Source organism: Talpa occidentalis, unplaced genomic scaffold (genome assembly GCF_014898055.3).
Source record: "Talpa occidentalis isolate TD23 unplaced genomic scaffold, MPIMG_talOcc4v2.1 talOcc4.5, whole genome shotgun sequence".
Classification (NCBI taxonomy): Eukaryota; Metazoa; Chordata; class Mammalia; order Eulipotyphla; family Talpidae; genus Talpa; species Talpa occidentalis.
In genome coordinates, this window is record NW_023604861.1 from 41,066,472 (window position 1) to 41,080,995 (window position 14,524).

The 14,524-nt window shown below is 39.5% G+C and overlaps 1 protein-coding gene and 1 long non-coding RNA gene across 17 annotated transcripts in view; one reads left to right on the plus strand and one right to left on the minus strand.

The window, feature by feature from the left end:
* LOC119258734 (uncharacterized) overlaps positions 1 to 3,681 on the plus strand; it is a 34,874-nt gene extending 31,193 nt beyond the window's left edge. The window contains exons 4-5 of one of the 2 annotated variants that reach the window (XR_005128309.2): positions 2,663 to 2,730; positions 3,260 to 3,681. This is a non-coding gene — a long non-coding RNA (uncharacterized LOC119258734). The remainder of the gene's footprint in view (positions 1 to 2,662; positions 2,731 to 3,259) is intronic. The other variant, XR_005128308.2, reaches the window with a different exon arrangement.
* Positions 1 to 14,524, minus strand: part of ENOX1 (ecto-NOX disulfide-thiol exchanger 1) — a 522,650-nt gene that overhangs the window by 263,754 nt on the left and 244,372 nt on the right. The gene's annotated exons all lie outside the window — the stretch shown is intronic.

The window sequence follows — 14,524 nt, forward strand, 5'->3', positions numbered from 1 at the left end:
CTGTGTTCATTTACATACTATTCATTTCTGGACAGAAAGCCTGAGGACAGAAAGCTGAAGCTGCTGCCATTTGCAGACCAATCCAAATTTCAGATAAGATAGCTCTGATGTTTTCATTTAAGTCAGTGGGAAATCTTCTATGGATCTATGAAAATGTGAATTAAACACAGGTTTTTAGGGAAACTCCTGTTGCATAAAGAGGGGGGCATACACATTAGAGCATGTTGGCTTTAGGGCTATAAATGCATAAGCATATGGGGGAAGTGAAGCTTGGCTTGTGAATTCAGTCCTTTCCCCTCCAGCTGGCAGAAGAAAGAAGAAAATTTGAGAGCTCTGCTCTCTTAGCTACTGAAGGATCAAGTTTCCCTGCTCTGCAATGACCGTTGAAGACATCTGGGAAAATAAAATTCTTTCACACAAGAACAGAGGGGGCTTTGGGGGAGTTGCACTACTTTGGGTCTTTGGCTCCTGCTTCTAGAAAAATCCAGTTGGTGTTTTATCTAACTTGTGTCACAGTAACTTAGTAAATCAGATAGTTGCAAAATGTTCTACAGTCTTAGAATAAGAATTTCTTATATGCCTAGAAAGTCACCAAGTTGTAATTAGATTCCTCAAATAAGCAAAACAACCCCAAACAGAATATTAGCTTCCCATCATGTTAAACTACTAAATTCTTGAGATTGGGTACGTGCTAAACAGACTCACTCATGTTTTTCTTCACTTAATAGAGATTTAGACTTTTCCCTCACATCAAAGAAAGTATATCAAAGCAATACAAAATGGAATTTGTGATTAGTAGAAACAGACCATATTAATTTTTCCCTCCAAACAATACCCAAAGATGAAAACAGGCTAAAGCTATTATGCTAATTCAGTGATGGAGAGTTCAGATTACCACACAAATAAACAATGTGTTTCTGATGAAAACAGATGACACTGCACCTCACAATTCTACTTTACGGTGGAAAATATGCTTATGAAGCTTTTGGCTCAGTGATGTAAGGAAAATGCCCTCAAGATTTCAGGTTCTTAGAATTTGCATGTGAAACACACAGTTTTGGGAAACCCTTATTTTGTGAAATAAAGGCTGACAGCTGAGGAAGAGTATTTTCTGCCATGGTCTCAGGTTTGATAGGCATGATTTGGGTTCTGCCCATGGTCACAAATGCACCATTATTTCCCTTAAGAATGGATCCTGTGGGTCAAGTTGGGGAGCAGAGATATATGATCAAAGAGAGAGCATCCCCCAACAAAACCAATCTATAGAATAGATTCTTCCTCAAGAGGAACTTATCAACTCTGTCAGTAACATTCTCTCTCCTTAAATGTCCCCCAGCCCCTTTCATTAAGTTCATTCTCAATAAATGTGTTGTGAGAACCAATCTAACCAAATATGATCATTTATCAATATTAGATTCCTTCTGGAAGGTGAGTCCTATAGGCAGTGCATGACTGAAGCCTCACTTCCCAAAGTCAAGATCCTGCCAAATCTGATTTTGTTTCCATAGTAAATGAACAACTATAGTCACCTAAAGAGAATATGGGTGAAGAACACATATTGGGCCTGAGTGCTGGTTCCCAATATGCAAATAACCATCTGATTCCTTTCAGTTAGGAATCTTTGAGGTAAAATTTCTCTAAAATGTATTGTCAGGGCAACGGAAATACATACATTAATTCATACTCAGACAAGCATAAAAGATTCAACTTAATTCAACAACTTCACTGAGCATATGGGTATTTCCCACAATCTCACCATCCACCCTATGTACCACTTGACCACCTGACCCATCACTGCATTCATTACATGCCAGTTTAGAAAAACCTACCTTCTACTAACAAGGAACATAATCTCTAGCCTAAGAAGAAAACTCTAACCTATCTCTATAGGCTGATTGACTACCACATTGGCCACTTTTTCTATCCTGTCTCTGTGGTTCAGCTAAGCTGTTCCCAATACCTGAAATGCCTTTCCATTATTCCCCATGACCCCCTTCTAACTAGCTCTGTGATTGGGATAAGCTCACCTCAGTGTCCCATAGCACCCAGCACAAAGCCTACACTAAGCACTTGACTGGCAGCAAGACAAACTGGAGCTGGGAAAGCAGAGACCAAGAGACACTGGACCACACCACAGACCCCAGGAGCAGGCCTTAGAGAGAAAGTTAGCCAAGAGCAGGCGGATCCAAACACAGAAGTCCAAGGAAATCATGCTTGTGTTCTTCCCTGACATGTGCCACAACCACCCTCCTCACAGCCTCATGCACAAGGCCATTGTCTCCTCCTGTTCTCCATGTGCTTGATTTAGACCAAGGAAATGGATTAAGACTTCCAGTGGGGTCATTGACTCTCCTAGACCACCAATAAGATGCCTTGTATCTCCTCTGTCAGTGCCTACTGATGTGTCTGCCTCCCCACTCAGGCTCTGAGCTTCCTGGATGAGCCTGGGCCTCATTCATCTCAGTGCTCCCAGAACCCAGGAGAGCACCTACTCCATAGCAAATGCTCTTTCAAATATTCATCCAATAACTGAATAAATAGATGGACTCTAGTTTTGAAACATGACAGTGCCTGATGACTAACTGCTCTACTGGCTCAGAGACATAGTTCACTACAGTGACCCTGCAGTGAAGCCCTTTCTCTTCCTAATTCTTCCCTGTAGGTCAGAATCAAGTCCTAGAGACCCATCTGCAGCAGCCTTTGCTGGAACGTACTTCACTGTTGTTCCTGGTTGGTTCTCATAAGTCCTTAAGTATAATACTTACCTTGTACCTTGATTTTGTGGTTCCATAATTATCTTAGAATTAATAATTTCCTTAAAGTAAAAGGTAAGATTTTTTTAATTTCATAACTATATCTTATTTAAATTCTTAAAAATTTTCTAATGTCACAGTTATGTTTGTTCTCCCAAAATTCACAAATATGGTATGAAGGCTAGACCTTAATGAGGGGGGCTGGTGCCCTATAAAAGAGACCCAAGAAAGCTCCATTGTCACTTCTGTCATGTGAGGTTACAGTGAAAAGACACCAGGAAATGGGCTCCCATTAGACATGGAATCTGTCAGTGCCTGCTCTTGAACCATTAGAAAGAAATGTCTCTTGTTTACAAGTCAGCCACTTATGGTATTTTTTGTTGCAAAAAGCCAAACAGACAAAGATAATTATGAATGAACGCTGACTTATCTCTGATTGTGTGCAAGAAACTGGGCTAGCAGGGTGTAGTCCAAAAATGCTAAGACATAATTTTTTCTTTTCACAGCACTTTTTACCTGGACAGAGCAACAGGATGCACTTCCATGAACAAATCACCAACAAATGAGCTACACACACATAGAGGACCAGGGGCTCACAGTGGTGGCCATCAGGCAGGCAAACAGGACGGTGTTTGAGGCATAATGGAAGCACAGAGGGTTGAGGAAGGTCATGCCCAAAATGCTTTGTAGCAACCCTGGCAGGGATGGGAAGGGTGAGGATCAGGCTTAACACCAAAGCTGGGATGAGGCAAGCTTTTTCACAAATGCATGATCACAGCAGCTGGGTCACCCTGAGCACCAACAGTGACCTGTTTGGCCATCATTCCTGAAAAGAGATCCTTTTGTGAACTCTCTCCATCTCTTTTGACATCAACATTAAAAAAATTACTAAACTAAAAAATTTACTAAACTGAGACAGTGAAAACTATTTAGCATGGCTTTTTTTTTATTTTTTTATTTTTTATTTGTTTATACAAGTACTGGGTATAGTCAGAAGCATGGGAGGGTGAGAGAACTCACCAGGGCCAGAGAGGAGAGCAGAGCAGGCAGATTGACGAAGTACACTGCTGAGGGGAGCAGTGGGCGGCAGGAGAAGTCTGCGCGCCATCAGCATGGCATTTTCATACTAGATTTAAAAAAAGAAGGGAAGGGAATAAAAGTGACCTGGCAAAAGTAGGGTTGTTAAAATCACCAGAGATGAACCCCAAGGGGCTAGCTGCTTCAGCAGCACCTCAGAGGATGAGCAATACAGAAGGAAAGTGGAAGGGCACGCCTGTCTGTGTAGGGTGGCAGAGCTTCAAACTGCTGCCAAGTTGATATCAAGCCATGGTTAGCGGCAAAAACCCAAGAGTCCCATTCTTTGGAGACTTAGTATTAAAGATCTTGTACAATAATTCTACATGACTAGCTTTTTCACCGACACATTATAAGATATTAACATAGCACCAGTGAATTAATCACTGTCAAGCTTTCCAATGCAGAAATCTACACCTTTTTTAATCTTTATTATCTACGAAGGGCTTTAGCATTATCTCTGTAAGCTCCACGGAAGATCACCTTCACTTTCAAAAAATTGTGATATCACTTCAGAGAGTTGAGGTGTAAAGACTGAGTCAACAAGTCACCACAGGAAGAAGGCACAGTCTCTTCCTTCCCCGAATATGTAGTCATACCAAGTAAGATGAAGGGAGGAAAAACCAGCACCTAGTAGTTACCATATTTAATTTCTACAACCCAGGTAGAACCTAAATGGAGGCAGATTTGAGAATCTTCATTTCAACAGATGAAGTCAGTGGGGCTAAAGAGTAATTTGCCCCAGGCCACAGGGCTCCAAGATGGTAGAGCTGGGACTCAGACACTGACTTGGGTCCAAAAACTTGGGTGTCCTTGTTCACAAGAGAACAGAATCAAACACCTCACTACACCCAGTAGATGACATGGGACAGTAGGCAAAGGAGGGACACAGTGAGTAAAAAGGTTGCCACATCCTTTGGCACTGCCACCAAGCTGGGGGCCTGAGATGGAAATGTGCCAACTGGGCAAGACCAGCAACACCTGAATGGGCTCCATTGAACAGGCCCTGAAGGAAAGTCACAGGCACTTGAAGCCAAATTAAGCAGAAAAGGGTGATTAATCATACAGCTATGATTACCCCTCTCACATGCTGTTTAAAAAAAATAGAATCTGACTTCAAGTATGTCACTGCAAAGAAGTAAAACTAAGTGTCTAGAGGATTTGGCTACCTGAATTACCCTGGGCTGGCGGATGTGGAGAGAAGCTTCCACTCAATTACTCTGTCACTCCCCTCACTGACCACTCCCCCCCCCCCAACAATAGTGCACTGATTAGTGCGGGAGATGTGCTCACAGAAGAGTCTTGTGCTTAGGGAGCCACCATACTAACAGACAGCACACTTTGTGATGTATAGTCAAATGAAAATTACAAATTAGTCATAACTGCCTGAGTCCAGAGAAAGGAGGACAAAGTCGCCCAGGATTCAAGGTCCTTCCTATCTCCCTCACTTGCTATGTCCCATTCAGACAAAAGTAGAAAGAAACAAGTGAGTAGGGTCACAATTTATGGGTCCATATGGAGGGTCAGCCTCCACATGCAAACAATATAGTTTCTTGGGAGGGAAGAAAGGAAAGGCAGGAGAGAGGGAGGAACCCCTTATGCAGAAATTTGGTAATACATGTATATTTGGCCAGAAACAATTTTCCTTGACATAGGGATTCTGAGAACATACCACTATTTTCCATACAAAATCCAGACGAACCTGCTCTGCCTCATTCTCTTATTTGTAGTTATATGAAAAAGGAACCAAAATTTGACTTTTGTCCAGGGCCTCTGCATAAGGTATACTGACCTCTTATGTCTGGAAACAGACTTTTTTGTATCATGAGAACAATTAAATTCTACATGCAAGACAGAAATCTATAAACACCAATATGACCAAAAAGGAATAATCAAACTCTTTAACATCAAAAGGAGGTGCTCAGATTTAGAACAATGAGCTCTCCACCACAGGAACACAGTGTTAGAACCAACTGTGGAGGATACTATAGGCTTGTGGATATGCAGTCAGGGTTACCCAGTGACTGACACCTATGGTGATGCAACTGGTCCAGGGCTGGGAATGTAGAGGCTGGGCCCCGGCCCTCCTTCCCATGAGAATAGTGACTAGTCTCACCCCAGGAGGAAGGTCTCCCTATACCTTATACACCCTGCACACAGGCCAAGCCCTTTAGTCACTTTTCAGGAGGAACTACAACAGAGAACAAGAAAGGTGTGTACAGATTCTTGAGGGGGGCTAAGTATTTCTATGATCACTGTGATGTAATGCTCTTGCCTGCACCAAAGATACTTTGCCCCAGAAGGTCACTGCTTGCAGAAAACATGAATTGACATTTGAATGTAAAGCCTGAAGATATAAATGTTCCTATACCTTTGCACTGTAATAAAATGTTTATTTGTGATACCACCTCCTGTGCTGGATTAGGAGCACTCTGAGTCTAGACTATGTCCTCAAAGCCTGGCCTGATGTTCACGGATGGTGCAGAACACTATGTGCTCATCCAACAGAAAACCAGTGAATGCTGCAAGACAGAAGAGCTGCCTCAAGTGACAATTTGAAGTTTAAAGTCAATGTGGCATGTAAGTATTTGGAGACTACCAGATGGGAAGGGGGTGGTGGGAAAGTGCAGAGGGCACCCAGCGGACCATGGGGGAGGGCTATGGTGCCTGGGTGGTGACATACATCTGAAGAAGTGTGAATCTGTACTTCTGAATCACATTCTATAAAACAATACTGTTACCTTAATAAAAATTACACAATTAAAATAAAAAGACACCATGGAAACTGACTTGTAGGGAATCATGAATAGAATTGATGCGTAAGCATCTGACAACATATTTGTAGTCAGAGAATTTGAGCAGGATTGTGGTTATCGAGGTGGGTCTGCCTATTGATAGTCAGACTTAGTATTAAGTCTGATGCTAATCGTCCATACCTCTCAGTCACATCCAATCCTGGGAGGATGTTCCATTGGAAAATAAGGAAATTGAAAAAAAATGAGCCTTGCTTTAACTAGATTCAGATAATTCAATATTTTCACTACAAAACCACAGAGATCTAGATTACTAGGGAATAGCAATTACTTTGAATTAAATACCACTCCGGGTAAGTCAGTATTGACTTAATGAGCTTTTTGTGTACTGGGTTTAATAAATAAAACTGTATTAGTTGTTTCATATAAATATGGTACACTTGATGAATTACTCATAATGAAGGAAAATAACCCTGAATCCATTTTAATAATTTCCTTATTTTGAAATATAGAAATTTCTTCTTAAGCACACAGATGCCTAGTTGATGATACAGGTCCAGAGGGATGAAGTGATATGCCAAAGTCACATAGCTAATGAGTGATGGAGCTAAGATTAGCATCCGGGTCTCACAGCTTGTCTGTACCTGTCTACACTTCCCTATACATCAGTGACTTTCGGACACTCTACAGAACTCCCCTCTCCTCTCTATGCATCAGGCACCTGGAAAAGATGAGTAGGAATGTTTGGAGGGTAGAGAATTTTTTTCGAACTGTCTTTTCAGGTGAGCCAAAGGGGGTTTAAAGCACAGGTATGCAGATTTTTGAATATTGTGCAATCAAAAAAAAAAAAAAAAGACCATATACAATTGCCAACTTATCATAAAATAAGGGCTATTTCAATATTAAAAAAAAAAAAAACCTGGAAGGACAGAATCCCAGAATAATAAAGATTCTGATTAAAAACAACAATTTCTCACATTTAAATATGGATCACGGAAACAAAACAAAACCTGGAAAGTTGCTGATCGTTAGACCTGAATTTGGGAGCCAATGGCTTTATGGAAAGAGCGCAGAATTTGGGTTTCAACCACACGGCACCAGCAGAGCATCCTCAGAAGAATCCTTTTGATATCTGTCTAGTCTTTATACATAATATTCAAGCATGATTCCTGACCCATATGCTGCAAAGGTTGTTTTTTTGCAAAAAAATTTGATTATTCTGGAAATGTGGCCTCAGGACTATCTGCATCAGAATCATCTCCAGCGTGGATTAAAAACACAAGTTCCATGGAGCCTCCCTGGTGGCACAAGGGGTTAAGATGCAACCAATGAAGCTGTCCGCATCCTCTGCAGCACGAGTTCTATCCCCGGTCAAGGAGCTACCCATATAGTGCAGCAGACCTCTCCTGACTTGCCCGCTGCTCCCCCCAGCAGTGTATTTCGTCAGTCTGCCTGTTCTGTTCCCTACTTTGTCTCTGGTGACTCCTCTCACCCCCTGCACCTCTGGCTTGTACCCCATTTCTTAAATGCATAAAATAAATAAATCTTTAAAAAAATAATAAAGACACAAGTTCCTTGGCTCCACACTGGATGAAGTTCTTGGAAATGGGGTCTAGTTCCAAGAGATGCAGGTTGGAAGTCAGGAGCCCTGGGATCTTTTCTTTTCTTTTTTTTAAAGATATATTTATTTATACAAGCACTGGGGTACAGATCGGAGGCATGGGAGGGCGAGAGAATTCACCAGAGACAGAGCGGGTTGCAGAACAGGCAGAAGGACCGAAATACACTGCTGAGGGGAGCAGCGGGCATGACAGGAGAGGTCTGCCACACCATATGGGAATCCCCCTGGCCAGCGGGGATCAAACTGGCACTGCAGAGGCTGCAGACAGCTTCACAATGCTGTGCTCAACCCACTGCACTACTGGGGAGGCCCAGGATCTTATTTCTTAAATGAAGGTTTATAATAATGGCTCTAATTATCACTGGGGTTGGTGGTGGCAGCTACAATTCTTTTGCTAATCTGCAGTAACTATAATAGTAGAAAAGAGGAGAACACGGAAAAGGAGGGCAAAAGCAAGAAGGATGGGAATAAGAGGGCATTTGAGGAAGGTAAATCACTTATTCTCACAGTCTGTTTTCTTATCTGCCAAGCGAGAATTGTGAACAAGATCAGTGATTTTTTTTTTTTTACCTCCTTAACAACTAAACTATTTTCAAGTAAAATATTTCAAAGAAAGAAATCTTTCAAAAAAAAAATGGACTTCAACAAATGCAGAGTAGCTGACAGATGCATCTGAGAGCCTGTCCCTTCAATGACACTGTACTTCCACACTACAGGGAGCCTCCGAGGTCCCCCTGATGGTAAGGCAGCAGACTACCTCATCCCTGAGGCATCATTCTGGCTCCAGATGAGGTAAGTCTAACCACCAGACACGAACCACCAACCATAGCCATGGATTTGACCACAGTCAGCACAGAAAATTTAGCTACTCAGTCACTGGCTATGACAAGGGATTCACATGAGGGCAGAGTGGCATGATGTGCTGCAAAAACAATCAGTGAAAGATAGCATCCTTAACCTCTCCTTAACCCATTACTCTTCTTCATTTAACCCTAAGATTCCAAGCAAGGATTCTGCCCCATTCCCTTCTTCACACTACCTGTCTCTTCCTTTCCATCCTCCTTGGCTACAGCCACAGGACAAGGTTTCAGTTAAACGTCAGAGCTACCCTACGCCTTCTTCATATTATCCAGCCTTCAGACCACACTAGTTAACTGCAAGTCGTCTTTCCACTTCACTGTTTTGATGATGAAGTCTGAAATTCGAACATGACTAGGTTTAAGTTCTCCCCCCAGGGTCTGCACAGAGACACTTTGAACAAATTACCCCCAACCTCCCATGTTCACCCCCTTTGTCAGCTACCTTTAGCTGGCAAACATATTTGCTTAGTGCTCTTTTTTGAATTATTAGGACCAAACATCTTGCTTTCCCTTCTGGACATGCCATCCTTCCTGGGCCACCATCATAGTGGATGACACATTCTACCATTCACCTAGGTGCTGAAGTCACATTTCTGGAGTTGTATGACACCATTACTTCCATCACATCCTATGCAGCCCAAGCCCTGTCATAACCATGACGTACGGCCTCTCCTCAGCTCTTTCCACCAAGGCAGCCCTCACACCTGCCTCGATTTCTCTGTGTCCATCTCCTGTCACTCTTCCCCCTTGCTCAGCTCATTCTGCTGTGGCTGCCTGGTCTTCTTTCTATCCTCAGACACATCAGGCAGATTTGGGTTTCTGGCCTTTGTACATGCTAGTGCCTGGGCCTGGAAGACTCATCTCCCAGATCTGCCAGATAATAGCTCGCTGTTCATTCAAGTTTCTGTTTAAATGTCACTTCTTCAGAGAGGTCTTGCCTACTTAAAATAATGCCTTTATTTTTTCTAGATTTTCCTAATTCATTTTTTTATAACACTACTCCCTGAAATTTAGTCATATATGCCTTCCATAGTGTATTTATCATCTGGTCCTGCTCTCATGAGTTATTCAGCAACATGTAGTCTGAACAGCATGCTTGTTTTCACCCAGTATCCCCAATATTTAAAACAATAGAGAGCATTGAGAAGGTATTTGTTAAATACTAGGAAGGTAGGAGGGAGAGAGAGAGAGAGAAAGAGAGAGAGAGAAGGAGCAAGGGAGCAAGGGAGGGAATGAGGGAGGAATTTGACTTTATCCTTAAAGTCTTCATTCCGTCATCCACACACACAATATACTTTTTTTTTTCCAATTTTAACTGTGGTAAATATATATATAGCTTTGAACTGGTAGCCTTGAACTATGGTATCTTTCAGTTAGTATGGGGAGGGAGGTGAAGATAAATTATATTTTAACACAAATTAATTTTAGAATCATACAGTATTTGTCTTCCTGCGACTGGCTTATTTTGCTTAGCATAATGTCCCCCAGGTTCATGCATATTGCAGCGTGTGTCAGAACTTCCTTCTTTTTCAAGACTGAGTGATGTCACCTTGCATGTGTTCCCTCACATTTGTTTTCTTACTCATTCAGCAATGACACTTGGCTGTTTTCACCTTTTGGCTATTTGTGAATAACGCTGCTATGAACATGGGTGTAGAAATATTTCTTTCAGACCTTGATTTCAATTCTTTGGGGTATATACTGAGAAGTAGACATGATGGATCATATGGTAATTCTAATTTTACTTTTTATGAACTGCCATACTGTTTTTCATAGAAATTACATCATTATATATTCCTTCCAGCAATGTGATATTCCATTCCTCACCATAACATGTAATGTTTTTTTGTTTGTTTTGATAGTAGTCATCCTAAAAAAATCTGGGAGATAACTCATTGTGATTTTAATTTTTTCTTCCTTAAGGATGACTGGTACTGAGCATCTTTTCATGTACTTGTCAGTCATTTGTATGTCTCCTTTAGAGAAATGTCTATTCAAGTCCTTTGTATGTTCTTTGTTATCAGGTTTTTTTTTTTTTTCAAGTTGTGAGTTTTTATAAATTCTAAATATTAATCTGTTATCAGATACATGGTTTGTAAATATGCTCTCCCCTTTAGTGGGTCATTAAGTAATGCATATTTTTTTTTAATTTCTTAAATTGATTTTGTCCTCTTAGTCTGCCCTTAATTTATTTTGAATGGCCTATTCCAAGAGGAAATAGACATTTCCTGTTGGTTTGATTGAAGCAATTCTTACATCCAAGCTCTGCAAGCTTGATGTCTAAGCTCTCTGAGGATACTTAGGAAACAGTATACAGCACTATTTAGTATCACTTTTCTTTCAATAGCAGATTATAAATCAAAGTACAACTGTTAATTAAAAGTATATTAAGGTTGTCTGGTTATGAAGAAAATGTTCCAGCCCACTAAAGCACAATTCCTACAGCATTAGTAGACCATTAACTAGTCTTATTAAAGATTTGGAGGACTAGTCACTTTTCTACCACCCTTCAATTAAAACTTTTATAGCTTGCATTCAAAAGCCTTTGTTTCCTATTCATTATTTTCATGTTTTATTCTTGAATTCAAAACCCAGGATGAAAAAATTTAACAGTTACAAAAGTATATAAATGAGCATGTTGTAAAAATAGAAAAGCATAGTTTTCTAAAATATTGCAAGAAAAATAGAATTTCTTTTTTTTTTTTTTTTAACTAAGGCCAAGAGAAAGAAAAGAAAAGCCAATGGTTAGGAGAACACTTTGGATTTAAAGTTCTTTTATTTTCTAAACTAAACTTGTGTTCATATATAATTTCTCTCTACCTCCCTACTTACATTAACTGAGAGATACCATAGTTCAAAGGTACTAGTTCACAGTCTTAAAGTGGAAAATCATCCAGCTATAGCATAGCTTACTTTAATTTTTCTTTAACATGAAGTAATAGTTATTTACTCTTTAGCAAATTGCATGGAGGTTATAACCTATTTCAATTGGGACCCCTTCCCCTCTAAAAGAGCCACACATGAGGGTGTCCAGCACAGTGCCTGACATAGCAGACACTCAATAATTATATATTAAATACAATGATAATATAAACCATAATATCTAGGATTTGTCAGCTGTCACATACCAGGGTACATGCTATGCATTTCATAGTCATGTCACAACTCCAGAGGTGACAATTGTCACTTGTGATCTCTAGACTAGATGACATTCAATTCCATATTTACCCCATAAACCTCCATGATGGACTTTCTCTCCTCTGAAAAGTCTACTGTATGTTTCCTAAGGGAAAGAAAACTTATTTGATTTTTTTTATATTGATTCTGGGGCCCACACTTCTAAATCCTTTTATATAAGTAGAGTTTATTACATAGCTAATTTCAGCCCAGCTGAGACTAAATCTAGATATATTATTTTGGTTTCATTTTCTGTCACTGAATTTAGTCTGATGCATCTTGCAAGAAGAATAAAATTGATGTTCCATATGTGATAAAGAGTCTTAGTGATGGAAAGCAATAAAAGAGTCAGGTAACTTTTCTATGATAGTATTATTATTTGTATGATTAAAATATAAAAGGCACATGAATTTATCTTTTCTGTTTATGCTGCTTGAGTCTCATTAAATCTATATTTCTGCTTTCTTCTAAATATTGTTTTCCACATTTCTAACATCTAATTAAGTAAACATAGTGCAAAGTGAGATGATACACTGTTTGGAAAACCATAAAATTATAGAGTAGATAGACTTCCATTATAATCCAATTTTCACTTTTTCATAATTTTCAAAAAAGGCTTTCTATGGGGTTAAAACTCTCTAGGCTTGATTTCAGCTCAAAACTACATGGTTTGATTCACTTGAATTTGGAGAAGACCCAACCTAACCTTTTTCTGTTGATCATATGCGTTTGTTCCCTACAAAGCAAATCAGGCTTCATCTTTTTGTTCATATAGCCTCTGACAGACTTCAGGACCCACACTCCTTCTGAATGCATAGGCTCTTAGAACAATTATAAGGATCATGTAAATGGTACAGAAGAGGACTGAGATGATGTGTTTTGCCCAATCCACTGCCTTAGTTTTTGCCTAAAAATATACACCTTCTGTACACAGGACTGCTGTCTGACTATAGACACCTAGAATTATTAGATCAAATGGAATGTGTATGTTAGACAATAATAACACTGCAAACTATCTTCCAAAGTGAGTGCACTAAATTATTATGTCACCTAAAATTCATATGTGAGTGTACCTCTTTCCTATACTCACCAACACTGAATATTATCAGTCCACAGGATAAACATTTATTCATTGTTATTTAAATATAAAATTCTATAACTTTTATGATTTTGTGTATTTTATTGTTGGCCTTTATTCTATTGCTCAATCTGCTTTTTGTTTTGTTTTGACAGATCTCTAAGTTCTTCTGTAATAGACAGTTTTCCATGAGAATTTGAAGTTTTAGGCTTCAGAGTACTGCAGAATCCAGGGTGGTTAAGAAGTTAACCAGTAACATAATGCTCTTTCTTAAGTAGCCCTCTTTTTCATCTTTGGAAACAAAATTTTTTCTTTATTCTAGGAATTCTGAAGCTTCATTAAGGTGCACCCATGTACAGGTTATTGTTCAAAATAGTCCAAGCCAATTCACCTCAAAACAGTCTATTTTTAATTTAGAGAAATTATCTCCTGCTATTTCTCTGATAATTTCTTTGATTATTTTCTTATCTATTTTCTCTGCTCCTTCTAGAACTCCTAATCAATAAGTGTTTGCCCTCTTAGATTGATTTTCCAAGCCCCAGTTTTCTCTCATGTTTTCATTCTTCTGTCTCATTGCTTTGTATTTTGGGAGACGTGCCCTTCACTTCCCAAATCATCATTTTGGCATTTAGCATTTTCATTTTACTATTCAGTCACTCCATTGATTTCTTCCAATTTGAGAAATGACTGGTTTATCAATATATTTTTCTTGTTTTCTGCATCTACATTTTCATTTCCTTATTTTTAAATCTAAACAATATAGTGTTCTCTTACACTTGAAATAGGCTTCAATGAGCCTGGAATATGCAAAACTCCCAACTACATGTACCCTAACAGAACATATGAAGCTAGATTGCTTAATGCCAAAAGTTGGGAGCACTGCTTAATATTATTGTGTGTTTCTGTAAATAAAGAATTACAGTATTACCAAAAACAGCAGATATATATATCTGTTTGTGTCTATATATATATATATAGACAAGTTTGTGCTTGCTTTAAGTATTTTACATGTATTAGCTCATTTAAACCTCTTGGAAACTAACAGAAATTGGTTAACTTTCCCAAATGATACTACCTGTGAGGAAGAACAGGGCTGAGTCCCAGGTATAGTATCACCAGCATTAAATTTAAAAATCCAATATTGGGCCTCCCCTGGTGGCGCAGGCAGTTGAGCACCGCACTGTGAAGCTGTCTGTAGCCTCTGCAGC